This window comes from Pangasianodon hypophthalmus, chromosome 1 (genome assembly GCF_027358585.1).
Source record: "Pangasianodon hypophthalmus isolate fPanHyp1 chromosome 1, fPanHyp1.pri, whole genome shotgun sequence".
In the NCBI taxonomy this organism is placed as follows: Eukaryota; Metazoa; Chordata; class Actinopteri; order Siluriformes; family Pangasiidae; genus Pangasianodon; species Pangasianodon hypophthalmus.
This window is the reverse complement of record NC_069710.1, coordinates 29,397,254-29,424,125: the sequence shown is the minus strand read 5'-3', so window position 1 is coordinate 29,424,125 and position 26,872 is coordinate 29,397,254. Positions and strand designations below refer to the sequence as shown.

Below are 26,872 nucleotides of genomic sequence, written 5' to 3'. Positions count from 1 at the left end.
ATGGTACCCTATAACAGATCATGTGTATCTCTCTGAGCTGATGCACTGCAGTGGCTGAGCTGCATTACTAGATTTAGTGTGTGTTGCTCTTCTCTCTCACTGTTTATTCACCATTTTGTCATTTCAGTTCAGTAGGATTCTGTGGGCGTCACTAAATGTAAGTCAACTGTGATTTGGGTGAAGATGATTAGTAATTTACAGCTGATTGGCATTCATCAACATACACACGTGAGGATGAGGAAAAAAATCAGCGTCTGACAGGAATTATTAGCTCGGTTTGATCTATGAAAAGACTTACACCCAACTTTACTAAATGACTGATAAATGAGGCTCAGTCGCCATTGTGAACAAGTGCTGTTATATAAAGAAAATGAAATTGAATTAAAAGACAAATAAAGCCACACACACACACACACACACACACACAGAGACACACACAGAGAGAGACACCCCATTTATCAGCTGTTATGGACAGTTTCGCCCCGAGGCCTTTAAGCTCTGCTGTCTAACTGCCCACTGAGTCCAACAAGACAAACTGCTCCGAATATTCTGCCTGAAGATCACGCCATGGAGGCGGATGGTCACAACTCCTAATTCCCACCAGGCTATTGGAAATGAAAAAGGCATTAAGGCCTGGTGGGTGGTCAATTTCAATGCAGAGAGACAAGAAGAGAGGTTAAAAAGAGAGGAGGGGCCAGACATGATATTGAAGCAGACAGTGGATGAAATCATTGATTCTTTCCCTCTTTCTTTCTCTCTCTCTCTCTCTCGCCATCATAAACGAAGCAGCGGTGAAGTGGCTGTTGAGGAAGTCTTCATTACCTTGTAGTCATGTTTAGAATCTCAAAAATGTCTGTCAGGTTGCCAAAGGTGTGCTCGGAATAAACTTTTCTCACATCTTGACTGCTATGTGTACACTCCATCATAACGTATTTGTGTCACTGTATTTTGTAAAAGGGCTATATAAATAAAATTAGATTGAATTTTTCAAATACATGAACTGCAAGTAACCAACACTTGAAAACTTGATTGCCTTGATGAAAGGCAATATGATGATATAATATCAATATCATCATAAATTATATAATATGTCAGAAATCATATCAAGAGCATATATCATGAGTTATAACTTTTTATATCAATTAATTTTTTAATTAAAATAAATAACAGTTACAAACTCTGGAAAAAAGCTGATAAAGCTTTGTACCATCTTAAATTGCTAAATATTTTTGAAAAATCTAAAATAAATAAAAACAATAATAATAAACATTTTTCCCCCTTTTCACTGTTATTTTATTATTATTTATTTCGCTGTTTTGTTCGCAGTTATTGCAATATGATTTTTTTTGTTGTATCAGCCTCCCCCTAGAAAGAATCCCAAAGTGTCTTTAGAAATTAAAATATTTACAAAGGAATATCATCAAAATGATTTCAACACATAAAAAAAAACATTAATTGTTGTAAAGTTGTGGGAAAAAACCCTTCAAATAGAAATAGAAATAAACAGACAAATCTTACTGGAACTATTCGTTCCTTCATCTTCAGTAACCGCTTTATTTCAGGCAGGGACATGGGGGATAAACTTCACCAATTTTCTTATTATACTGACAGATAATTTTGCTTCGTTCTAGAAATAAATTCTTAAAATTAGCAAAACAGAACAAGATTTTTTACTTCACGTATGAAATTTGAAATAAATAGGTTTAATAAAAATATTATTGTAATCTTAGAATAGGAAACACTAGATCAATTTCACTGTATTTAAGTTATTTTCAGGTGCTAAGATGTCATTGTTTTGCAGTGAACTGGCTAGTGGATGAGCGGGTAGGAACTAGGGATGACGAAATGTGGAAAAAAGGCGGTTAAAAATAGCTAAAAATATTGCAAGAAGAGGATTTTTGGAGTCGTGTGACAGAACAATCTTTCTCTCTCTCTCTCTTTTTTCCCCATTACAGACGACTCATTGATAGAAGCGATAAAAGAAAAAAAAATCTCATCACAAATGCTAACGTGGAAGGATCTTGGTGATGGTGTTGATTATGCGGTTTATAGTGGCAATAACATAGTGTTCTTCTTTAGGGAACTTAAAATAGTTCTATTTAGATGAATGGTTCTTAGTAACCTTTTCTGACCGTTATTAAGTGTGCAAAAAGCGCCTCCTCTATATACAGTATGAATTCAAATATGGTGCTTTGAGGGAAAAATAATGAACAATAAAAGTGCAACATGTGCTGTAACTGCAACTTTAAAGCCTTTAACATGTTTCTGTTCTAAGCTAACATTCATCTGAAGTCAATCAGTGCCATGGAGTTTGTAATAATCAGTGGAGAAGTGAGTGCATGCTTACTTCTGCCACTAGAAATTACAGGCTTGCTTAACAGACTTTTAGACATTTAGCACATTAGGGAGGTATCTCGATATAGAATAAGTGTGCATGACACCAGACATTTCTTATACTTACAGTCAGTCAACTCTGCTGGCATTTTGTTTGGTTAAAAGCAGCTAATTTTACCCACATCCACCCACCCAGACGTCATAAGTTCATTGTTATCCCCACCAACAGCTTCCTTCTTAATAAATTCTACCTTGTAATTTTCTTTTAGCTGTTATACATGAAGGAAAACAAAACACAACCAGAAAGACAATCTGTCAGAGCAGACTGTTTGTAAATTCAGTCAACAAATTAGCTGCTAGAATGATAAGACAAGCCAATGACAACACTGAACAGCAGAAATTCAGGCACTTCATTTTCTTGGCTTGGCTTTCTCGCAATCCTTCCAAACAGCCGAATGTAATAATACCGTTTAATACTAAACTGTGTGACGTCCTTTCACTGCATTTTCTTGTGTCACTGATCAATATTTGCAACTGCTTATTAATTTTGTTTTATCCATTACCAGACTTGTGCAGGTTAATAACCATCACTTGTGTAACTACATATGTTCATGTTCTCACATATGTAAAATAAAAATGTGAATGACCATTTGTTCACATTTTATCATTATTTAAGGGCATCAGTAATTTTAAAACGTGTGTGTGTGTGTACGTGTGTGTGTGTACATTACATCTATATACACATATATACATATAAGAGAGGAAAGGTCAAGAGTTTCCTTGGTTGTTTGAGTCAAAAATATGAATCATGGTGTGTAATGTATATTGCCCCTAATTGTGAATGAGTGAACGAGTGTGTGTGGTGTGTGTGTGTGTGTGTGTGTGTGTGTGTGTGTGTGTGTGTGTATTTTTTGTCCTTTCATGGATTAGCTTCACATTTAGGTTGTATTCCCATCTCGTTCCCAGTGTTCCTGGGATAGACTTCGGATCCGCCACCCTGACCAGGATAAAAGTGTTCTCATGAAGGGTGCCAATATTATTTCTTACCATTGTTAACCAGCATAACTGTGAAATAAAGCTAATCCTACAGTAACAGTGGTTTTCACTAGAACCAGTAATCTCCACTGAACAAGTCGCTCGTGTTGCTTGTACGTTTGTTTCAAGTGGGTGTTTAGTAGCCACTACTGTTGTCTTTTGTGGGTGTGGCCTGTGCAGCATTTTTAATTACCTTTATTTATTTATTTATTTCTAAGTTCCGATGAAAAACAACGGAAGCCCAAATTGTTTAGCCGACAGCACACTAAAAGTATTTAGGTTTAATTTACGTTATGTGCTAGGCTTCATGCTAGCTTTGTTAGCAAAGCAAGCTAACTGTACTAGCTATGTACACTCACCAGAGGCACCAACGATCTCGGCTACTTCCTTACATGGCTTTATTTTTCTTTGTAATGTCTCTATGCACATTTAATGACAGCCAAGATGAAGCCACAGTTTTAAGCTGTTCTTCCATTTTTGAGCGTCAGATAGTAAACGAGAAATAATTGCAGGTAGGAACTAAAGTTGTGAACAGGGAACCGAAGAAAAGTCAGACACTGGATTGGTCCGAGAAATCATCTGAACCAATCGTTCGGATTTACCAAGTCATACCTAATTCTCAATGGACTCAATGGTCTCTCTTTATTTAAATGAGGCTGAAATTGTGCACGTACATGAGAAACGAATGCTCGCTTGTTGCTTTGTCTCTCGGCAGTGTGAAGGCAGGGTTAGAGTGTTACTGTAATTGTATTAAAATTACTGACAGCAACAAGATTGAAGATCATTCCAGAGTGTGTCTTTCCTCTGACAGATTCAGTGTACACCAGCTTAGCGGTTCGCTAAATAGAGAAGACGAGCTCATATTTAGCACCTGATTAGCTCTGCAGAAGACAAAAAAAAGCCTGCCATCTGTTTCACACGGGCTTCTCTTCTCCATGCCGAGTGCAGAGGTTTAGTGCTCTAGCTGCTGCTTTCCTCAGTGGGCACAGGTCCTAATCTCACACCCAACCAGTGGCGGTCTAGACACACACACGCACATACACGCACACACAAAACCAATCCAACACACTAGCTCGTGATTAAATTAGTGTAATGAGCTCAGCTTTTGTGCTCGTCTGTATGGAGTGTCATGGTGGAGAGATTCAGCAGGCCTGAGGCTCTGAGTTTGGAGTGGGTGGGAGGAACAGTTTCAATAAGGCAGTCAGAGCAGCACGTTCTTCACAATGCTCGGCAAATCAAGAGGTTCTCTGTGGCAAATCTCAGCTCAAGGCGGAAAAAAATTGCATAACACAATAAAATGCATAAATGCTTGCATTCGTTCCAGGTGTGCAACAAGTTCTTTTAAGGAGGATATGTAGGCTGTGAGCCTGGATTTCCCTCCTGCTTCATTCCTCTTTATATGAAGGTGAATACAATGACAAGGATTTGACAAAACCAGCAACTTCCTGTCCATAGACAAGACCATAACATAAAAAATATTTTCAATATTTACACAATAGCAGTCTTGAATTCTCGAATCTGGTCAGAAGATTTTCTATAATTTTCTATAACAGCAGCTCTGACAATAGTTTTGGCTGTAATTCAATCTGCATTATTGTATTAATGCTCTCGAATGTTTGAGTACATTATTGTTTCTGTTTAAACTTTTTATACAGGTTTAAAAACTAATTGTTGATATGGTTGTCTGTATTGAGCTGTTTACTTCACATTGATGGAAGGAGTCTCCAGTGTCAGTGTTTTGTAACAGGAACTTTTCCTCAATAGGAAAGTCTTCAGGACAGAGGAGTTTACACTTAGTGGTTTCTCAGTAACATGGTGATGGAACGACTGTTTATAGCTGCTATAGTGTAAGTGAGAACAGGAACTAACTTGTGTCACAGACGTTCCATTAAATAACATTAAACATAACTATAAATGCATGAGAAGTATGAAGCGTCATTCTCTAATTAATAAAAAAGCTGAGGTATAAGAGTAATAAAACATTTCAGGATGTGCTGTTATAGGAAAATAACACAAGGCTGGCAACAGTAACTCCGATTTGCATTGGGCCGCATCACACCAGCTTGTCAATGATTATTTTCCTATAACAAGCACAGCCCCAAGTGTTTTATTCCTTACATATAGCAGTATATGACGTTTCACATATACAGTAATTTAGCACTTAGTGTTAGCAATAGGCCTGGAACCTGGGAAGGCTTTCCTATGTCAGAGAATTTAAATTTAGAGCTTTACCTCTGAATGAATGTTACAAAGCGCTACCACTGGAGACTCCTTCCAAAAAAGTTAAACAAACATCTCCTTACAGAAAACGTCACCATGTAAAAAAGAGACACCTTTTTAATGTTTCTTTGGAACCTCCACTATACAAGTCTCTCTGTTGTTATTGTCGAGTTGTTACTACAATAAAGTATTAGAATGAGTGCATTAATATAAACCTGTGATCTGCCTTGTGACCCAAACTACTGTCAGATCTGCACTTACAGTAAATTAAACCAACACCTTCTGATGAATCAGAATTGTGAATTCAACAGCTCTGCGGTACGAATAAAAGTAGATGCTGCTTACTCTTTTATTCTATTCTTAGACACAGTGAGAACAACCCCACTTCCAACACTGAGAGGAAACTCCGTCATACACTCGCCATACACCACGGGAAACACGAGAAACCCTTTTGCCAGATTAACTGTAAAAGCTTTCTAATGTCACAGCACTGAAGTATGGGTAGAATAAATAAATCAGGGCACATTAGCACTTGATAGGCCCTGTGTCTTTGCAGGTGGTCCTGTCTGAACCATTCCAGTTCCTAGAACCTAAAGCAACTCTGACATTCAGCATGAAGTCATGAGCTAAGTGCTCAGCCTCAAACTGTGGCTCAAAATCAAAGATTAAACAAGGCAGAAGTAGATAAAAAAAATCAGAGAAGTAGTAAAGCTCAGATCTTCTAACACCTCCCTCATATCTTATTCATTTAAATCGCATATCCTTCTTCAGTCATAGGAGAAATGCAGAAATAAATAAAATGCAATGTGTGTGGATGCATTCTTTCCTCCAGCTGAATATGCATGAGCACCACCGTCAGAGGTGCTAACATGCTAACACCGACTCGATATCTGAGGCAGGTGTGGCTGCGATTCTGAAAACGCACTTTTGGATGAAGCGAGTTGCAAAAATAAGATAAAACGCATGCATATATGATCACAAACTGCTAATTCAGAGTCACTTTCATTTCAGTTTCATTTCTTTCCACGAACGTGCTCGAGCAGCTCCGGATGTTCAGGGCAGGACCAGGCGGGTTCTGGAAGCACTTCATCTGGAGGTGTCTGAGATCTGTTTCACATGTGACGGGAAGGAAAATTGCATTCCATCCTCAGCACACGAGCACAAGTCTGTCACAGACTGAAAGGGCATCTTACCAGTGGCCATATTTACGAATAAGAAGCATATGAGGAATGCTAGGTCTATGCTTATTTTGATCCTTAGTTTAATAGTTAATTAAAATATCCCATTTTAAATGGATATTTGGTGGTTCATGTCATTTTTTCAGAACATATAGGACTATCGGACCTGTAGGAAGGAACTGGCAGTTGACAAGACTACTCCAGGTTGCAAGTTGAGGGGGCATTTTCTGTAGATTGTAATGGTTATAGGCGAGTTTACAAGCTGCAAATTAGAAGTTGCGACGTCGCCTCGAACGAAGCCGTAGCTAAGCTGTAGTTAGCTAGACTAGCTAGTTGTGCAGTGCTATCTAACAATCGCTGATATTAATGCATTATACTATATATGGAGTTTATAAAAGTGTCAAAAAGGCTCATTTCTGTACCTTCTCTTTTAGTTTAAAAAAAAAAAAAAAAAAAAAAAAAAAAGGGTGTGTTGGCTGTTTGATGACTCAGATGGACAATTTCACAGCAGACACTTCAGGAGGGTGTCTCTTCTCTTCTCGTCTCATCTCTTCGCGTCTCTTCGCGTCTCAATTTTGATTTGCACAGGCCTTTATTATCCCTCCTTCCCTCCACTGTACATTAAAACCTACAGCTTTTTCCAGGTTAAAATGTATTCAGGTCTTGGCTCAAAACATCCAGAGCTTACCCTAGTGAAGCCACTGCCATAAGATGTTTTATCAGGTGACTTGTATTGTAAGAAGATGCTGTAGTTCCTCCTCTTGATATTTTCACAGAGCAGAGTTTGCAGTTTGCTTTGCTCCGATTGCCATCGTTAATCACGTCTTTACATCCAGATCGCTCTTCTTTCATGTTGTCTTAGCATCGTCACATGTTGATTAAGTGACAGTGGCTTCCTGCACACAGTATGAAGTGGTAGCAGAGGAGTCTTTATGATTACAGCAGGAGTTCTTAGCGATAAATGTACAGTATCCAGGCACGATTAAATACTAGAGAAAGAGTAGAGACTCGGCCATGAACTGTTTTTAGGAAGTGCAAATGTTTACGGTGTCCATGTGAAAGCATCCTGAGCAGGAGAAAGTGAGTCACAAGTGCTGATATACTGCAACCCTCACAATCAATCCACATAAACACCACCACAAACAACTGAAGACCATTTCCTGGTCCCGGTGCAATAACCTTGTTATTGCAGTGCAGTATTGCTAACAGTATCCACGCTCCAACCTGGAAGACCATCCGAGACAATGCTTGGCTTTAAATCAGAAATAAGTACACACACTCGCCATGCATCAGCTTTACCAGACTCTCTACTTCCTGCATCTGATTTCACCCTGTCTTTTCTCATACTGTTTCCCTCACTGTAACACACACATGAACACACTCCACTCGTTTCAATTTTCTCGTCTTGCTTCGCTCTGTTTGAACTCCTCCACGTCGTCTTCATGTCATTGCGCTCTCGTCTCTCCGTCATTGTCTTGTTCTCCTCGCTCTGACACACATTCTCCCCCTCATAGAAAGGCACACACTTCACATGGTTATAATCACGTGAGTCAGATGTGAAACGTGCAATATACACATGTGGGTTTTAGACATGTCGCATTTTGTTTCACACATTTTTCCCATGACGCAGTGCAAGATGTGCATGTGTTTTTGTCTATTTCATTATTTCTTCCTCAAATGATTCATTTATTTTCATGTGTGACTGTTACACGAGTCATTTAATTTTACATAATTTAACATGATTCATTTATTTTCATGCGACTTTTTAACATTCATTTATTTACACATATGACTAACACAATTCATTTATTTTCAAAAAACCTTTAATGATTATGATTATTGATTATGATTAATGTATTTTAACATGTCAAAATAAATGATCCAAGTTAAAAAAATAAAATGCAATTAAGTGAATTGTGTACTGATGATTTTAAACATGATTAGTTTATGTGCACATGTGATTTTTTTAAACATAACTTATTTATGTGCACATGTGATTTTTTAACATGATTTACGTTCACGTGATTATTAATTTATGTTTTTAAAAAAAATCACGTGATTTTTTAAACATGACATTTATTTATTTTTTTCTAAATATGATTTTTTAAAACATGATTCATAAAACATGGTCTTATTTATCACATATTATTCACACGACATCACATGTATTCTTGTAGTTACATGTGCAATATCAGTGGTGTAAAATGTTGAAATCACGTTTTTCGTGTGATGACATTACTCACGCAACCACATGAATATTATATATACATATACACACACAGACACAAACACAAACACACACACACACAGCTTTCCATCTGCTCTGCCTCTCTCCATTTTGGAGGTTTGATTCCAACTGCTATTTATTTGCGTCTGCCATTATGACAAGTGTAATCAGTCCTGAGGATTCACTCAAGTGTGCTAGCGCAGAAATCACCGATCCACCGCTTCCTCTCTGGCCCAGATGGGGCACGGCCATTTTCTTTTTCTCTCCCGTATCACAGGTTCCATACCACGGCACCCACCACATCTGTTATGCAGCACACAGCATCTCCTCACTAATTTGTTTGTCAGTACATATTGAAAGGCCGATCTGTCATTCTTCCATGCTTTGGTTGCGCTGTGATGTTTGCAGACATGGCTAGTCATAAGTTGCAGCCCGGCGCTCGCCTGGGACTCGCCGAGAATAGCCAGGAAATAAAAGACAGGCGGGAGTGTGGAGAAAAGGAAACATACAGAGAGAAATATGAAAGCTGCTTTATTAACAAGGTCTCTATGGCGTTTCCTGGAGAAAACCAGACGAGCCGACTTGTATTTTTCAAACAGCGTCCGTTTCAATTCCAAAAAGCAAAGAGCAAGAACGAGGATGTGCAAAATGCTGAAGGCATCTTCACAAAACCTGGTTCAAGGACGAGATAGATTTCATAACAGCTCATATAATAAAGCAGATTTCCCTTTTTTTAAAACCCTCTTCCTGTCATGTGAGAGAATACAGGACTTCGCCTCAAACTGCAATACAGCCAGAGTACTTTACATGAGGAAATATTAACACTGTGTGTGTGTGCGTGTGTGTGTGGCTACTGATAAAGACTTTAAAAGGTTGTTTACTCAGTTCTCTCTCTCTCTCTCTCTCTCTCTCTCTCTCTGTCCTGTTCCTCACTGCTTCTTCAAATCCCACAGCAAATTTGGTCCTAAATGCGAACTGACAGTTCATAATATCCCGTTCCCAACTCCACTCGCCGCGCTAAGTGTGATTCAGAGTCAATTAAAGAAGTATTTGATGTTGATACGCCAGGACTACAAATCGCCAAGCAGGTCTGTGTTCACTATCGTCCACGTCCACACACACATACACACACACACACAGAGCTGTGAAAGGAGATTTAAGGGTAACACAAGAATAATAAAAATAAAAATGTAATATGGAAATATACACATATCAGTTATTTTTATTTCGATCCATCTTGGATTTTAAAATTATACCATGTACGAAAAGCAGAGTGGAGATTTCATGTAGGATGCCTTGTGTCGTCTCCCCCCCCAAATAGTACTGTATAATAAATCAATATATATTGAAAAATAAAAGCTACTCAATCTACACAAAACTGCCTGCCATGTTGAAGAAAAATCTATATTGTTTGCAAAATAAAAACTTCAGCAAAAAAGTGTAATTGCATAAGTAAGAAAAGCAATCAAGGCTTCTGATTAACGCTGTCTTGATTTTGGTGGTTAGCCTAGAAGTTGTGCCATATTCTTTGGATTTACTTGGTTATTTTTTGGATTTTTTTCCCCCCATTTTCTCCCCAGTTAGCAGTTATCATACAACAACTACCAACCATTCTGCATCACAGGGCAGCGTAACACACATGGAGGAAAGCGCTATCCACCCTCTTCTGCATACACAAGCTCACAGGCACCCAAGATTTGTTAGAGTCACTATGATTGTTGAGAGAGAGAGAGAGAGAGAGAGAGAGAGAGAGAGAGAGAATGCCATCCCAAGGCCAATTTTGCTCTCTTGAATTTTCTGTTGTGGCACTTACATTTCTTATCATTTTTTTTTACCATTCATGAGGACATTTTTTGTAACCAGACTGTGATTGATACTTTTCCAGACTGAACTTTATCCTGGACTTGTTCTGCTAGCTGCTTCTGGTAGTCTCCATGATGCTCTGTGTTTAGGTATTTTCTCTAACAAACTCTGGGTTCTTTCAGGAACAAGTGTATTCATACAGATCATGTGACACCAATACACGCTAACTCCAGTCAACTAATGTGCCTGCTGATGGTAACTGCTTGCACCAGAATGAATTTGGAGGTTTCACAGCAATGTGGTGATTACTCATGCAGTTACTACGTTTGTAAATAATTCTGTAAACTATACTGATCCCCCACATATACACACATTAATATTATAGTTGTTTTGTGTAGATTCATGACATATGCTTCTAATTATAGCAACAGAATTGTTATAACACTTCAAGGGGGTGAATACTTATTCAAGGCACTCTAAGAGATGCGAACATACAGTAAAAGAGTTTTTTCAGCATTTAGTGATTTAGTAATTTAGACCCTACTATTGTAAAATGTACAGTCTTGGCACTGTTATGTAAAAATGACCGAGCCTTTCATATTTTCTTTTCTTTTGCATGTTTCAACTCCTGAACTCATGACCAGTGATAGAAGTACAAGATAATGGAACAAAGTGGAAGCTGACTACAGAATGAAAAGCAAGATATTAATATCCGATTAAAAGCAACACAAAAGGCACAGGTACCAAAGACCATTCATTTAGTTTCAGGAACAGAACAGGAGTATGTGTGTGTGTGTGTGTGTGTGTGTGTGTGTCTCTCTCTCTCTCTCTCTCGATGTTTTCTACCAGTCTACGACACCTCCACACCTGCAGTATTCTCTACTTGATATTCAGTGGAAACAGCAGCAAAACATGACACCGGGGTCAGAGGTCATTTCAAATAACCTTGTTACCTCACAAATGAATGGGTGGTTCGATCTGCAACCTGTCTTTTAACCCTGTACAGCTCATCATATCCATGATTGGATATATCCATGTCATTTCTTGAAACTAAACTGTGAAAATGGTGATAAACGTTAACAGGATGATACGAGCAGCTGAGACTCGGTCAGTGCTCAGTGCTCCGAGGGGATGACCTCACCTGCTCATTATATGGGCTCATCAGGTGGGACTGGAGCCAAATGACCTCAAGGTCATCTGTACATAAGTTTGCAGGACTGAGTATTGCAATGAGTAGAGAGAGGAATGATATCTCGCATCATCGATTTGTACAGATGTGTTGCTGAATTTGAGGCGTATATTGATTCTGGATAGATGACTAACTTTGATGGTGACAAAAAGCTGTCAGATATTTGGATGGTCTTCAGTAAGACAAAACACACAATGTGTGGGGAAACAAAAAAGAGGAAAAGAGAAAAAGAGCAGCATAAAAAATGGGAAAACGAGGTTCCAGTGACTGTTATGGAGCTGCGCTGATTCCAAGGGGGCTGTTTGTTAGCAGAAATTAAATTACACAAATTTTCTTGTTTGCTGCGATAATGCCATTCCGCTGATTGCCACACCTGGGTAAAATATGCAAATGTGCAGCCTCCGCATAATGCATGGCAATGAGTAATGATCATCATCCTGTGATATTGGGCCCATAATCATTGTGCGCTGTTTCATAAGCAGCCATTCAATTTCACAGTAATGATGTAGTGCACAAGTGGGGGCAGTTTCAATCCTGGCATCTGGAACTCGTGGAATAGCGCGTAAAAAGGTACAGTGTGAGTCTTGTGGAAACGTCTTTCGCAGAATTTGGGGAAAACCCTTCGCATAGTGAAACTGATATTTTATTATTCTACTATATTGTTCTGAAAACTAAAGGTTTTCCTGAAATGAAATATATTTCTCTTTTACATGCATCGCAATCAGAAGTAAAGTTCTGGCATTTCAAACTTGAAAATGGAGAAACTCACATTTATGGATTTTGCTCTGACTGCAGCTCAGGAGCATCTAATCTGATTACAACCTGAGTTGATTAGGTTTATGTCCGTTCGCTACAGCATACAGCTATCCAACCTAGCTAGAGAGGTTTTTATCATGTTTGTTAAAATGATCTTTATAAGCAGACACCAAGGCAAGGCTAAAGACAAAACCAACCCTGAACAACTTGCATTTTAATAATTACAATCAGTATAATGATCCTCAGTGACTATTTATTTTGATAAATGAAATTCTGAGTTGACTTTTTTTGGTTTTATTCGACTCCCTCCTGATAGTGGTGCAGTGGAATGTAGCCCTTTCTTCATCCCAACATAAAGAGAATGATGCAGCAGCGCTTTAGCCCTTTAGCCCTTTAGTCTGTCCAGCTCTCTCACTTCATCGTTAAACAGATCAGCTTCTAACACTTCAACTTTCATGCTAATACTGCCGTCCACATCATTGCGATCGTCATCTTGGAGTTCGCTGACTAGCCGAACCTCTCTGGTAACTCAGCACAACTGTGCCATATTGCTTGTATTCTGGGACTTAGTCTCCACTACTGCTACTCTGCATTTCTCATTAATATGACATCGAATGTCACTGGACGATGGTTAGTGAGAAAAGATGATCATTCTCTAAATGAATGATCTACTGAATGAAAGCACGTCTGCCTCGCTCCTCCAGGGGTTGGGGGCTTGATTCAATGAAAGTGTATGAGAGTGTGTACGACTGTGCCCTGCAATGGGTTGGCACCCAGTCCAGGATGTCCCCCACCTTGTGCCCCGGGTTCCCTGGGATAGGCTCCAGGCTCCCTGCAACCCTGTGTAGGATAAGTGGCACAGACGGATAGATATGGTTTCTTAATATTTGCAAATAAAAAGGTATTTTATGCAGAAAAACACAATTTGACCTAAACAGCAGCGATATCTAACTGGTTTTCCTAGAGTGCCACACATACAGTTTTCATCACACCAGTGACCCAGTTCTCAGTCCTTGCTGAAGGGGAGACTGGGAATGCCTAATTTGACAGAAATGGTGTGTAATTCTTGCTGTGTAATGAAAAAACCTCATTAAATTTAATAAGTCAAGCAGTGTCCAGAGGCTTCGCACGTTGCCAGTGCTACACTTTCACTCATGTACTTCTGTCTAAAAAGACTAAAACTGGTAATAAGTTCTAGATTAGATACTGTACAATCATTTTTCTCGATTGTTGACACAGCTTCAGAACTGTAAGAAGCCTGCAGTTTTACTCTCTGTGATAAAGTTCAGGACTTATTTCAGAGGCCAAGGTTTGTGATGAACATAGCAGGGTCGTGTCTTAACAAGGCCCCTATTTCCCATCTCATTCGCCCTCATTAATCTGAGCGCCAGGCTAAAGGGGGAATACCCGGTGTGGCCTTGAGGTGTGGCGTTTTAACAGATGACTTCACACCAGTGAGAAAGGGGCATGTGGGGTGTTCTTAGTTTTGCCTCCTGGACCCAATGATTCCAATTTTGGTGTCACTGAAAGCAGCGATTCATCACCAGCTGTATTACTTAGTGCGGCAGGAGGAGGAGGCCATTTATCTCCATCTCTGCCAGGCTGGAGAGAGCAGGGACTGAGGGACCGAGCACAGTTAGACCAGCTCCTATAAGAGTCTACAGAACACACACGAGCTGCAAGACAGCGTAAATATACAGTAACATCCAGAAGTCCATGAGGAAGCACTGTTTATATTTCAAGATTAGATCCTATTTTTTAGTACAAGTTAGTGTTTGTTCTTATTTATATATTGAATATCAGATGGTGAGTTAGCATTTGAGCTGTAGCATTTATGATTTTTGTCCCTTTGCTATGGTGATACAGGTGACACCTGAAAACCACCTGAAAACCAAATTCACCCAGCGGAAAGGAGGAAAGGTTGCTTCTGTTAGCACTTACTTTAGCGTAATGCTGACTTTATCTAATTGAACTATGACCTATAAACTCGCCAAACACAGTCTTGTGAGCCAAGAAGGCAGGACCCTTTTAGCCAGTAAAAAAAAAAATAGAAGCCCTTTTTATTATCATCAGTCAAACCTGACATTTGCCTTGCTGTTTTCTTACTGTTGCTTACTGTTGTGCTTCCCACAAATCTGGGGGAAAACGGTATATAGTCTGCAAAATCACACCAGCTAGACCTAATAGTGGATCAGTGCAATTTTACAGTATCACATGATCAGCTGGTCTACAAGCAACCAAAAAAAAAAAAAAAAAAAAAAAAACCCTCTGTCTGGAAATTTTACCATTTTATACAGTACTGATTCTCAGATCTACAAATAAGTCAAATGAGTAAATATCTTTCACTACAGTTGTAGACAGTTCATTATTATGTGCTGTTTAATATGGACACGGAGAGGACAACAGAGTGGACTTTGATGCATGTTAATTCAGTAACAATTCTATAAAATAAGCTCAGCTGCCTGTTGCTAAAGTCAACTCTAAACACACTTTTTGGTAAAAGCCTGTTATTTTTTCTCTTGGCAGGACTAATGCTCTGGCCTTTGGATCAATCTGTGCCTTGTGGCTCAGTTTAGCAGCTCGCGTGTATTAAAAAACAACAACAAAAAAAAAATGCTACAACCCAAAATACAAGGCACGGTTGGTTCACTTCATGCAGATGAGTCAATTCATAGTCGAATCATTTTCTCCCTGCAATCGAATCAATCGAATAATTTACTCAGATAACTGTGTATGCACGGTTTGGGGTGTGGGTCCATTTAAATAGCAGTTTCTCAGGAATCAAAAATTGGTGTATTGAATGATTCTGATGACTAGGTTGTTTAAAACCATGGTGTTTCACAGTGTAATCACGTACCTACCATCACAAAACTTAAACATTATGTTAATCTTTGGTCTCGTTAGTATTCTGTGTAACAAGAACTGAGCACTGGGTGTGCTATTTGAGAAAGGTGCTTGGACCCCGTGGATTGCTGCTTGCAGGTATTATTATTATTATTATTAAATAACTGGGTTTAGTTCATCAGTTATATTATATATAGCTGATGAACTAAATCCAGACCTTAGCCTTACAGACCTCATTACTCAGTAAGAACAAGCCATTTCTACAGTAGACCACATGATTAGCATGAGGAATGTGATCCAAAGCAATAGCTTTTCACACATTTCATGGTCTGGCTTGAAGTGAAATTGTTATTCTCACCACCATTGTGCTCTCACCCTCCTTTGAAATATGTTCCTCTGAAGCGATAACTGTGCTTAATTAAATTAGAAAAAAAGGGACAATATTAGCACCCCGCTGCGCGCGTGCTGGATGACAGTCTCAGACGAGTCTCGGAGGTGAGATAGCCGTGTCTGCAGGGCAGGTCCATGACACACAGGCTGCGAGTGTGTAAATGAAGGTGTGTGTGGACAGGAGGCGTCTCTAGGATGCAAAACAATTTCACGCGTCCCATGGGAGCAGAGCTAGTGGAGCTGGTGGCGATGTGTGTGTATGTGTGAGAGAGGTTATGGCCCCTTCGAGCACTTCAATTAGCATTTGGTTTCACTTTGCTGCTCTCCGCGGCAGCAGGCGTGAAAAACCATACACACACTCATGCTACAGCGTTTGAAACGTACTCCATCTCATGCTGTCGTGACACAAAGGCAGGGCCGACCCAGTTTCTCAGAGTCAGCGGTTCAGACTTCAGACTCAGGTGAACACTTCAATTAGCCTTAAAGTGTCAAGTGTTTGACCACTGCACAAATCAAATTTCAAATTTTTATTTTTGGAGTAGAACAAGGAAGTGCACAAAAGTATCAGTGACCTCAATATGGACAGATCAGTTCGAGGGGGAAAAATATTCAGCATTAGCTTTTAAACCATTAAAATAATCTATGATGGATAATAAATTGGTTTAGTAAGGAATGGAACATGTGGGTGAGTGCTGTTACAGGGAAATAATCAATGATGAAGTGGTGTGATGAAGCGGAGGTACTGTTACCAACCCAGAGTGGAATATTTTCCTACAATGTCAGAAAGTCTTTTATACCATAGCAATTTGTCAATAACATTTTTTGTAGTTATTAACGTATGAGATATATTTTTTTTGTATTTTTTTGTGGAATGTCCACAAAACAAATTCATTCACGTCATTCCTTCACCAGCCTCTTCTCTCTCTCTCTCTCTCTCTCTCTCTCGAAGTTAATCTTGAGAACTTTTTGGATTTCCGAATAGGTTACTGTGGTGTAAACATGACTACTATTATTATGTTTCTGAAAAAGTTCCATAACTGGTTTGTATAATCTAGTCTTTGTTTCCTTGGAATCCCTAAAAAAAACAAAGATGCAATAGAAATGTTCTGCTTTGCAGTTTGTGCTGGGTAACTATTGCTTATTTAGTCATCATCTGGTCCTCAGAAAAAAATACCTAATTCCAAGCAGGGAAAAAAGAAACTATTGTCCTGGAATGAAAAATCGTCCCTAGTTTCTCCACTGAAAACATGCCTAGGGTCCCTAAGTTCTTGAGAGTGTCTGGGGTTCATGTAGTAGAAAATCTCCTGAAGTTTCTGAAGCATCCTGAAGCTCTCCTGAAGCTCTTGAAGTTAGTGTGAAGGTTCCTGGTTTCCTAAAATTGGGTCTTGTGGGTAAAAACGTTCCCTAAAGTTTGGCAAAAGTTATCAATCAACTGATGAGGTTCATGTGGTGGCGATGTAACTCTAGGTCCCCAAATCCTGTAAAATTCTCTGGTTTCCTCAAAAAGTTGCTGAAGTGGAAACAGGTCTAAATTATTCAAGTTTCTAAAAAAAGTGCTTGGTTTCCTTAAAAGGGTCCTGCAGTAGAAACAGGTTTAACGTATCTGAGTTACTGAAAATGTTCCCATGGAAGCATTGTTTTTTTTGTTTCTATCCAAAGTCTGCTGTGGTAAACATGGCTACAGTGTGTTCAAGTTCCTGATATAAAACAAGCGTTAGTATCACTTATTGGCTTTTCTGGTGCTCAGAAGGTACCTACAGCAGAGCAGAGTCCCAAAAGGTAAGTCCAGGAATGAAAATTGACCCTGGTTTGTCCATTGGAAACATTCCTAGGGTTCCTGAGTTTCTGAGAAGGTTCCTGAGTTTCTGAGAAGGTTCCTGAGTTTCTTAAAAATAGTTCTTGTGATTAAAGAAGGTGTAAATTTCATTATGAGGTTCCTTTGATGGAGACATAAGTTCCATAGTTCCTGTAAAGATTTATGGATTCCTGAAAATGTTCCTGTAGTAAAAACAGGATTAAAGAATCTGAGCTCCTGGAAAAAGTTCCTGGGTTCTTGGAAAAGTTCTTGCTAAATAAATAATGTCTAAGGTCCTGAGGATTTTTTTGTTTTTTATGAAAAGGGTACGCTGGTGTAAAGACGCCTACAGTTACTAAGTTCATGAACAAAGTTCCTGAAAAGGTTCTTGTAGTAGAAACCGGATTAAAATATGAGTTCCTGGGTTCTTGCTATATAAACATGTCTTTAAAGTTCCTGAGTTTCTGAGAATTTTCTGTTTTTTATAAAAAGGGTACTGTGGTGTAAACATGCCTACAGAAACAAAGTTCCTGAAAAAGTTCCTGTATTGGACTTGTAGTGGTAGACTCCATATTTTAAAAAGTGTTTTATGTATCATAAATAAAAAAAATATAATCACAATCACACAATCACAATCATGGTAATGCTCATGCTGTACCTGAACGTGTTATGTCCATATCATCACTATCATCACACGTACACAGTGAAAGACTTCCACAACAACTCGACTTGTTTAGGGCTGCAGAAAAAAGTAATTAAGCCAACTGAAGACGGTGCTTGAGAAACAGAAATGCTATCAGTGTTTCCCAGCATGGCAGGCGATGCCCATGGCTTCTCAGCTGAGTATGAGCTGACTGATAAAGCAGACGAGGCCTCCGCTGTGTCGAACTCCCGACACCATGCTGCTCCTCATTAACCTCCGCACAGATAAGCCTGTTTTAACCACATGTTTGGACGGCCCTGTGCACAGCGGCTCTTTATAGAGGGGGGAAAATGCATTTTTTTCAACATTACAAGAATAAGCATCATATTTTTTTTAATCGACCCTTGTGACTACTTGAGAGATCAACATTTCAATTGCGCCTTTAATTCGTGAACGAGCGTCCTGGGCCCGATGCTCAGCCTAACAAGGTTAAAAGGGTGCAGATGGGGTCTAATGGGATTCAGGATAATTCTGGAAGTAATTGTTAACATCGTGTTATCGCTTTCTGTCTCATGCTTTCTCTCCTGCCCCCCACGGTGGCGAAGCATATGCTCGTTAGTGAAGAAGCTCAGGTAGAAGGACACTAATTTTCTGAGCGGTGAGTGTTAGTGGCAGAGTTCCAGCTGTTTGAGGGGAAGGGCAGAGAGAGAGAGAGAGAGAGAGAGAGAGAGCAAGAGAGACAGAGACATAGACATAGAGAGAGAGAGAAAGAGAGAGAGATAGAGAGAGAGCACTGCTGCTGAGCAAACACACCGTTTATCAGAGGTAACAGTCACACGCGCTGAGAGAGTAAATATTAACTGCCTCTGTGTAGAGATAATTGGCATGAAGTCATTATTTACACACTTATGTTAGTGTTTTAATGGCAGGATCAGATGGGACGCAGGGACCATACAGAATAAACACAGACTCATACACACACACACACACACACACACACACACACACTCACTCAAAAACTATAAATCTATATTTTTCCACAATATTTCAACAATGAATCTAAGAAAACATGTAAACCATTAAAAAATGTCTTAACCCTTTTCAGGCAAAATTATTTCATTTTTCTTTGCTAACAACAGTTTTATATTCAGTGTCTTTCTTTGATTTTCCTCTATCCTTAACCATGATTCATATCATCTTAACTATGCACAGCAGTTTGCTCAACTTCCTGTCGATCACACGACATGGAATATTCAAAATAATTCAAAGGAGTGAATGTGTTCATTAACAGGATTGAGTGAAAGCTGAGGAACTAAAATGTACATTTTGCAAAGTAAAATATAGCTATAGTGGGCTGGGTTAGGACAAAATGTTGTTTTATTAATTATGATTCATTGCAATTAATGTTTTAAGGTATAAAACATTTTTTAAAGGTATAAAAGGTTTAAAATGTCTTACTTTTACTTTACCTACATATTTGCAAATGTAATATCAGTGGCACCACAATGGAGGAATCCCCGTTACATAATATCACTAATTAGTCCAACCATAGATAAAAAAAACCCCAAAAAACTAATATTTACTTGCATGAATGGTCACAAAATTCTGACATGCTATTCTGCCTGTCTGTCTCTCATCCTCCCTCCCTCTTTCTTTCCATCTGGGTAGAATGGAAAACAAGCCTGCGGAAACACATCACCTGTTCGTGTATTTGGAGACAGAGGATGCACAAGTGGATGGAACAGCTGGGCTTTCCAACAAATCAGTGATCAAATTCAAGTAAACAAAGTATTAAAATCAGGAAAAAACCAAAACATCTTCTTATAAACTCAACTGAAAGGAACTTTACAAACACCTCTGTTGATACTGCTGAACAAATATACTGAAACATGCAAAAAGTTTGAATGAATTTAGCCTAATTAGGGATTCCCTGATCCCAGTTTTTCCATTTTATTGCTCAGAGTGTTGGTCGTTTTAATAACTAAACCAATTTCTGTGAGCTTCGGTATTTGAGTTTCACATCTCAAGTGCTGAACAGAGGATGGGAAAACATGTCAAGTCTGATTTGATCTGATGCAGTGTTTAAGGCCAGTACTTAATATTGAGTCAGGACTCCATATTACCGATACTGGTATCAGTCAGATAGAAGAGAATATCTTTATTGTCACTGTACAACGAAATTGAATGGCAACTTCCCTACTGGATGCTATTAGTATACGTTAACAAATCTACAAAGTGGCTGATAACAGTGAAAAGAGCTGGTTTATAAATATACCAACATAAATAGTGTGCATTTCTGTACGGCAATGCAAACAGTGTAAACAACGTAAAAGTAGCTGCATTTTTTTAAAATAATTGTAGTGCAATAAATTGAGATGTGCAAAGTAACAGCAGTATTTATAACAATATTAGGAGGTTTGGGTAGTTTTCATGTACAAGTGCTCATTTATCTACACTCGACTCCGATACCAACATCTGATACCACATTATAGTTTGTGGTGTAATCCTAGTGTACATTGCTGTGCTAATGAAGAGACAACTCAAAATGGCAGCAGTGTGAAATGACTATGCTTCGCGAAATACAAAACGGCTGTGCTTTCAGAAAATATCAAGAGGAGAAACTTCATAAAATACAAGTAACCTGATGAAACATCTTGTACATAAAACTCAGCACGAGAAGTTCATTGCTAGCAGCAAACACTGGCTACGGAAGAACAAACGTCAACACTAAGTGAGCGAGAGTAAAAGCTCTTATCCAGTATGTTGTTCTTGACGATGAGTCGCTATCGGTTGCTGACAACGAGGGAATAAAACATGAAACAAAATCTGCTCTTCTCCTTTATGAGCTAATGATATAAAGAACGAGTCTAGTAGCCTAAGCGCATGAACGTGCTAATGTGTGCTTTTCATGGTCACTATTTAAGCCAAAGAAACATAAACAGAGCTAAATAAAATGTCCCGTACTGTCCCTGATTGCTTAATAGCGAGTAGGTTACTCAGTATCGGTATCAATTAGTACCAAAAGACATGTATCCATAAACTGCATCCCTACTTAATAGTTGTAAAAGCAAAAGAAAAAGACATTAAGCGCCAACATCAAGTGCAACATAAAGCTAACAGTCCAATAACGAGGAACAAAAGAACAGACCCAAGTTAACAGATTGGAAGACAAAGACCAGACATAGACAAGCACCGTAATCCTTTCCAGCAACGGCCGCTTCTCTTTTTAACAGCCACTAGAACTGCTTTAGAAATTAGGCCTTTTTTACATAATTGATATATGCAGCAATGGTGACTGGGACAGTAGAACAAAGCCATGAACAGGCTGGGTGTTCACAATTTTCCAGTCCTCATGTTAGGAGCATAAATATGATTCTGAATGCTCATTCAACCATCAAATGCTCATCTGAACACCTTTACCGCAATCCAATTATCAGGTTTCATTTAACTGCCTGTGTTTTTCAGTCAAAACAATTGTTTTGGTATAACAGGAGGTTGGAGCATTGTCTCAGATATTCATGCTGTATCTGAGGCAAAATGATCACTGGTTAGTCATGTAGACCCACAGACAGCTCCAGTGCAGGGTGTACAAACTTTTTCAAACTGAGCTCACACAAAATGTTGGTGTTCTTTACTGGAATTGCATAAAAGTTGAAATTAGAAACAAGAATCACCACATTTCCCTTAACGTTAATAAATTATTGACTTACCTCAAGTGTTGTTGATCAGACAAGTCCTGCCTGGAGTTTGCTTCCTTAGATACGCACCAAAGCTAGAAATGAATATCTACAAGAAATGTATATCTACCTCCTCCGAAATCATTTATATAAATCTCTACCTCAAATTTCATTTGCATTTTTCAGCAGTCATGCAAACTTCCTGATGCTGTTTAAGACCCAAGTTAACTTGCTGTAAGTTAACTTGCTGTAAACAAAACCTCACAATGTAGCTGAACAGGCGGCCATTTTGGAAAACCAGAGTCACTTACGGCTTTAGTGCAGTTTGGTATCACTATGCCCTCTAGGCCACGTCACGCCACTTCAAGCTGGAAGTTATGTGGATGATAATATAGTTCTTATTTAACCCTTTTTTCCAACATGAATTCTGATTTAAAATTTGTTATTTAAAAATCAGAATCTTTTATTTTACAATATTTTACAATGAACACCAGCGGTTGAAGAAAGTATATAAAGTTGTTGGCATGTATTGATGAGAACGATTTTGTTGTGAGACAGACTTCTAATGCTTGGTAGGCACATTAACCTTCTACTTCCTGTGCAGTACCATAAGTCTTTGCAAATGTCTTGTGTTTTGTGTGTTTTTTGTCAAAGTTGTGTGGATTTTTTTTTTTTTTTGTCAACCATTCAAACTCAGGGATTCAGAGTTGGTTAATGGAAACTTTTGGGTACCTGCAATCATGAAATTATGTTTGTTTATCCTCAGGAAGTGCTTTATCCTGGTGGATCTCCAGCCCATCCTAGGACCACTGGGCAGTGGTAGCTCAGTAGATAAGACATGGCCTTTCAGCATGGAAGGTTATGAGTTTAAATCCCAGCACTGCCAAACTGCTGCTTCTGGGCCCTTGAGCAAGGCCCTTTGCCCTTAGCTGTATAAAAAATTAGATATATGTAAGTTGCTCTGGATAAGGGTGTCTGCCAAATGCCATAAATGGGTATGAGGTGGGACGCCAGTCAATTGCAGGGCATCATGTACACATGCATTCACACCTAGGGGGCAATTTAGCATTGGCATCTACCTACTGGTATGGTTCTGGCAGTTGGAGAAAACCAGGGAACCTGGAGGAAACCCACCACATGGGCATGGGGAAAAGATGTGAAAGTGCACAAAGACAGTAACCTGAGCTCAGGATCGAACCCAGTACCCTGTTGTGGTTCTGATATGTATAACTGCAAAGTCTGACCTTTGATCTCTTTGGTAGTGACATAAAAGCAGGCCAGAAAGCTTTTGGAAAAATCAAACCTGCTTTAAGCCGCAATGCTACACACTCCAGCTCGAGCGCTCAGCTGGAAAATATCCCTCGCTTGGCAGCGGGTGGAAAGTTAGCAAGGCCCAGTCATTAAGCTCTGGTAAATACTCATGTGAGCTTTGGAGCCTGAAAGCAGAGCCTGGTGTGGAGCTCGCACTGCTGCCTGGCTCCATTTTGGAGAGCACTGTGTTTGTGTTGAGATAGCAGTGGAAGGCAGGCCGATTTTTTCCCTGTCCTTGTGCCACGGATTTGAACATATGGGTAAAGCTTTGCAGATAAGACTGGCATTTACCTCTCTGCTTGGGATAGATAACATCCTGTTCATTACTCCGGCTGGGATGGCTTCAATGCTTTCAGACGAACCTTTGCACCGAGACTGTGGCAGAACCCGTGTTCGGCTTGTTGGAAAAGCAGGATAAGACTAATTCTCTGTTCTTCAAGTGGTGTTATTTATAGAAACCATTACCTCGGAAGCTCTTTAAGTGCAGCGTGTGTGCTTTGGGGCTAAAGTCCAATTTACTTTTCTACTTAATAGGTAAAACGTGACATTGCAGTAAAAGTTAGTGAGAATATGTTTGTAGTAAACACCTTGTTAATCCAGGTAATTATCATGTCCTGTTTTACTTAATTCTTTAAACTAGTCACTAACACTGGTGTAATTAGATAAGCTTAGTTCACACATTCATATTTATGCAGGAATGTAATGCAAAATAATCAGGAAAGAGGATAATGTGTGAGAGCAAGCCACAGTCAAAATCTGGCTAAGCAGGAATGTACGATCATGAGACAATTCCCAGGAAAATACTGAGTTCATGAGTTAACAGTATATTATGATACGGCAACCATGTTTGAAGTAAGTGATTTAAAACATTAGGACAGTGAAGCAACAACAGGAGGAAGAGCCTAAAATAAGTGAAAGAAAAACAGCGAAGAGTGTGGAAATACTTTGTACAGTAAAGAATGTGGTCAATAACATTAGCTATCACCTAGAAGATGATGCGAGTTGGGAAAAGAAACAGCTAATAAACCGTTTAAAATGTAAATTCCACCAAGTTTAAGTCAATGGGATGGGTAGTAGTGGATGGAAAGACTGTTCATATTTTACACTGGATTTGTTCATGCATTATATAAAGTTGGGTATAAATGTTTCATAAGCTGTACTATAAATTCCCAAATTTACAAATGTTTCTGTAATGCTGATTTTCTTCGTACGTATGTCGATGAATGCCAATCAGCCATTACCAAGCACGTTCACACAAACAAAGCAGATTTACATTTCATGAAGCCCACAAAGCTCCATAAAAGGCAAAGTCCAAAGAGCTGAAAATGACAAAATGACAACTAGAAGAGTTGGTGAAAGAGAGTCTCCTAAGCACGGTGGCACAGTAAACCTTCCAGTAATGCAGCTCGGCCACTGATGTGCATCAGCTACCATAGAAACACACTAACTCTTCTTTTTATAGAACACCATTAATTTAATCCTAATTGAATAGCTAGTACTATTTGTCCTTTGTTTGAAATTTATGGATTTGTTTTGGATTTCTTTCGTTCATTAATATTGATTTTCACAAATGTTTCATTAAATTCAAATCAGAAGTAAATTTGCATTAACTCATCACTAATGATATGATTTGAAGCCGATCAATCTAGGTTCATATTAACGAGTGTCCTTTTATGTAAATTTACACCAACTTGCTGGATTCAAAAGTCTTTCAAAACTAACTGGTTTTTCTTGAATACCATATTTCCCGCGGAAACGCTCCTGAGAATAATGTGCAAATAAATTCATTCATGTCCAGTTTGATAAATGAGACCCATTACCAGTAAAGCTGCACAGGTTTGGAGTCTAGAAACAGTACTACACAAAAAAATACCCTTTATCCCAAATCTTTACCTAATTTAATACCTAAAAGTTACCAAAAGTTCAAATACCTTGGTGCTTACCATGTTTTACCAGACATAACCACCGACAACTTAGTAGACTGAAAGATTTAAACGTTGAGCATTTTAAATAAAAGCATTGCAAATAAAACAGCCATACCTAGACCTGCACAGCATATATCATTACTGTGCACTGTGTATCGCTGCATGTAATATGGATTGAAGTGTGACTGAGTGAAAGAGTGCAATAAAAGTTCAACAAACGTTTACAGCCCCTGAATGGTAAAGCTGCACTCAGTGGTTTGGACTGAATCTAAGCATCAGTGATTGGAGCGTGGTGCTGAAGCTCCCATCGCTGGAGCTCTAAAGTGTTCAGACTATCAGCAATGTTGCAACATTGTCTGCTGAAAAACATGTCAGATAGAAGTGTACGCAGCCTTCAGCATCACACCCAGGTGATAGGTGGGTAGATACAGTGGTAAGGATTTGAGATGACTGAACTGGGTGATAAGCATCCAGGTTTTCTCAAGTCTAGAATATTTCACACAAGCTATATTTTGTGGTACATCTATCTGTCATCTTTTCACATCTTGTCAAAACAGAAGAAGAATTTATAGAATGGTAGACATAAAAAAGTAAATAATTCTCCACCTAAATGTAATATTTGCACTCGACAATGGACTTGCAGTGTAAAAGCGAATAGAGAAGTCTTAATTGGAGCTTTAGCAGGAAGATAAATGACGAGTGTTTGCCTCAGGCAGTAAACTTGTTAAGGAATTAAAAAGACAAATGAGGAAATATGAGCGGAGAGTCATTATCTCTGTTCAGTTGAGTCTCTCAAATAAAGTAAACCTCAATTCTGCCTCTTACTAACAATGAACAATGAGTTATTTAATTTTATATCACAGCGCTGTTGAATTCTCAAATCCGGTGGCCACTCTTCAAAGAGCAATGAGAGCTGCTTTCACGTTTTTTTTTTTTTTTTTACTTCCATGTGCTTTTGGCTTATATTTCCATGTGTCTTTGTTTTGGTCCTGTCTCCGCCCCTATCCCATCATTGGTCTGCTACCTTATGTGTGCACCTGTTCTGAGTTCATCCCTGAATAGTTTGTCTTTATGTACAGTACGCTTATGTTCCTTCGTCTTGTCGCAAAGTTAAATGTGTTAAGTGTGCATTCCTGTGTTTCTAGTATTTAACTAGTTTTTAATTGCTTATGTTTTCATTTATGAATTATGGATTATCCTTGTTTTCCACTTTGGATTATGCCTATGATACTTGTTTTAGCCCTAATAACCAACAGACTGAGTTTATGCCTGTGTGTTCTGCCTCATGCACATGCATGTTTGTTAATTATCTATAACAGCAGCTCGGACAGTAGTTCCGGCTGCAAGCCAAATCACAGGTTTACAGTAATGCAGTCCTTCTAATATGTTATTGTTTCTAGGATAATAACTTATGCAAGGACTAGTATACCTGACGCTCCACATAAACAAATAAAAAGAAACATGTATTTGTTGATATGGAAAAGTTTTCTCTAAGGAGATTTTTACTGATCGTTTTCGGAAGGAGTCTCCATTGACAGTGCTTTG

At 38.8% G+C, this 26,872-nt stretch overlaps 1 protein-coding gene across 2 annotated transcripts in view; it reads right to left on the bottom strand.

The window, feature by feature from the left end:
- Positions 1-26,872, bottom strand: part of adarb2 (adenosine deaminase RNA specific B2 (inactive)) — a 194,867-nt gene that overhangs the window by 79,195 nt on the left and 88,800 nt on the right. The window contains exon 1 of one of the 2 annotated variants that reach the window (XM_034308448.2): positions 22,125-24,200. The exons of the other annotated variant lie outside the window; for it this stretch is intronic. The gene's annotated coding sequence lies outside the window, so the exon portion shown is untranslated. Of the gene's footprint in view, positions 1-22,124; positions 24,201-26,872 lie in introns of those variants that run through there. 2 annotated transcript variants of the gene reach the window in all.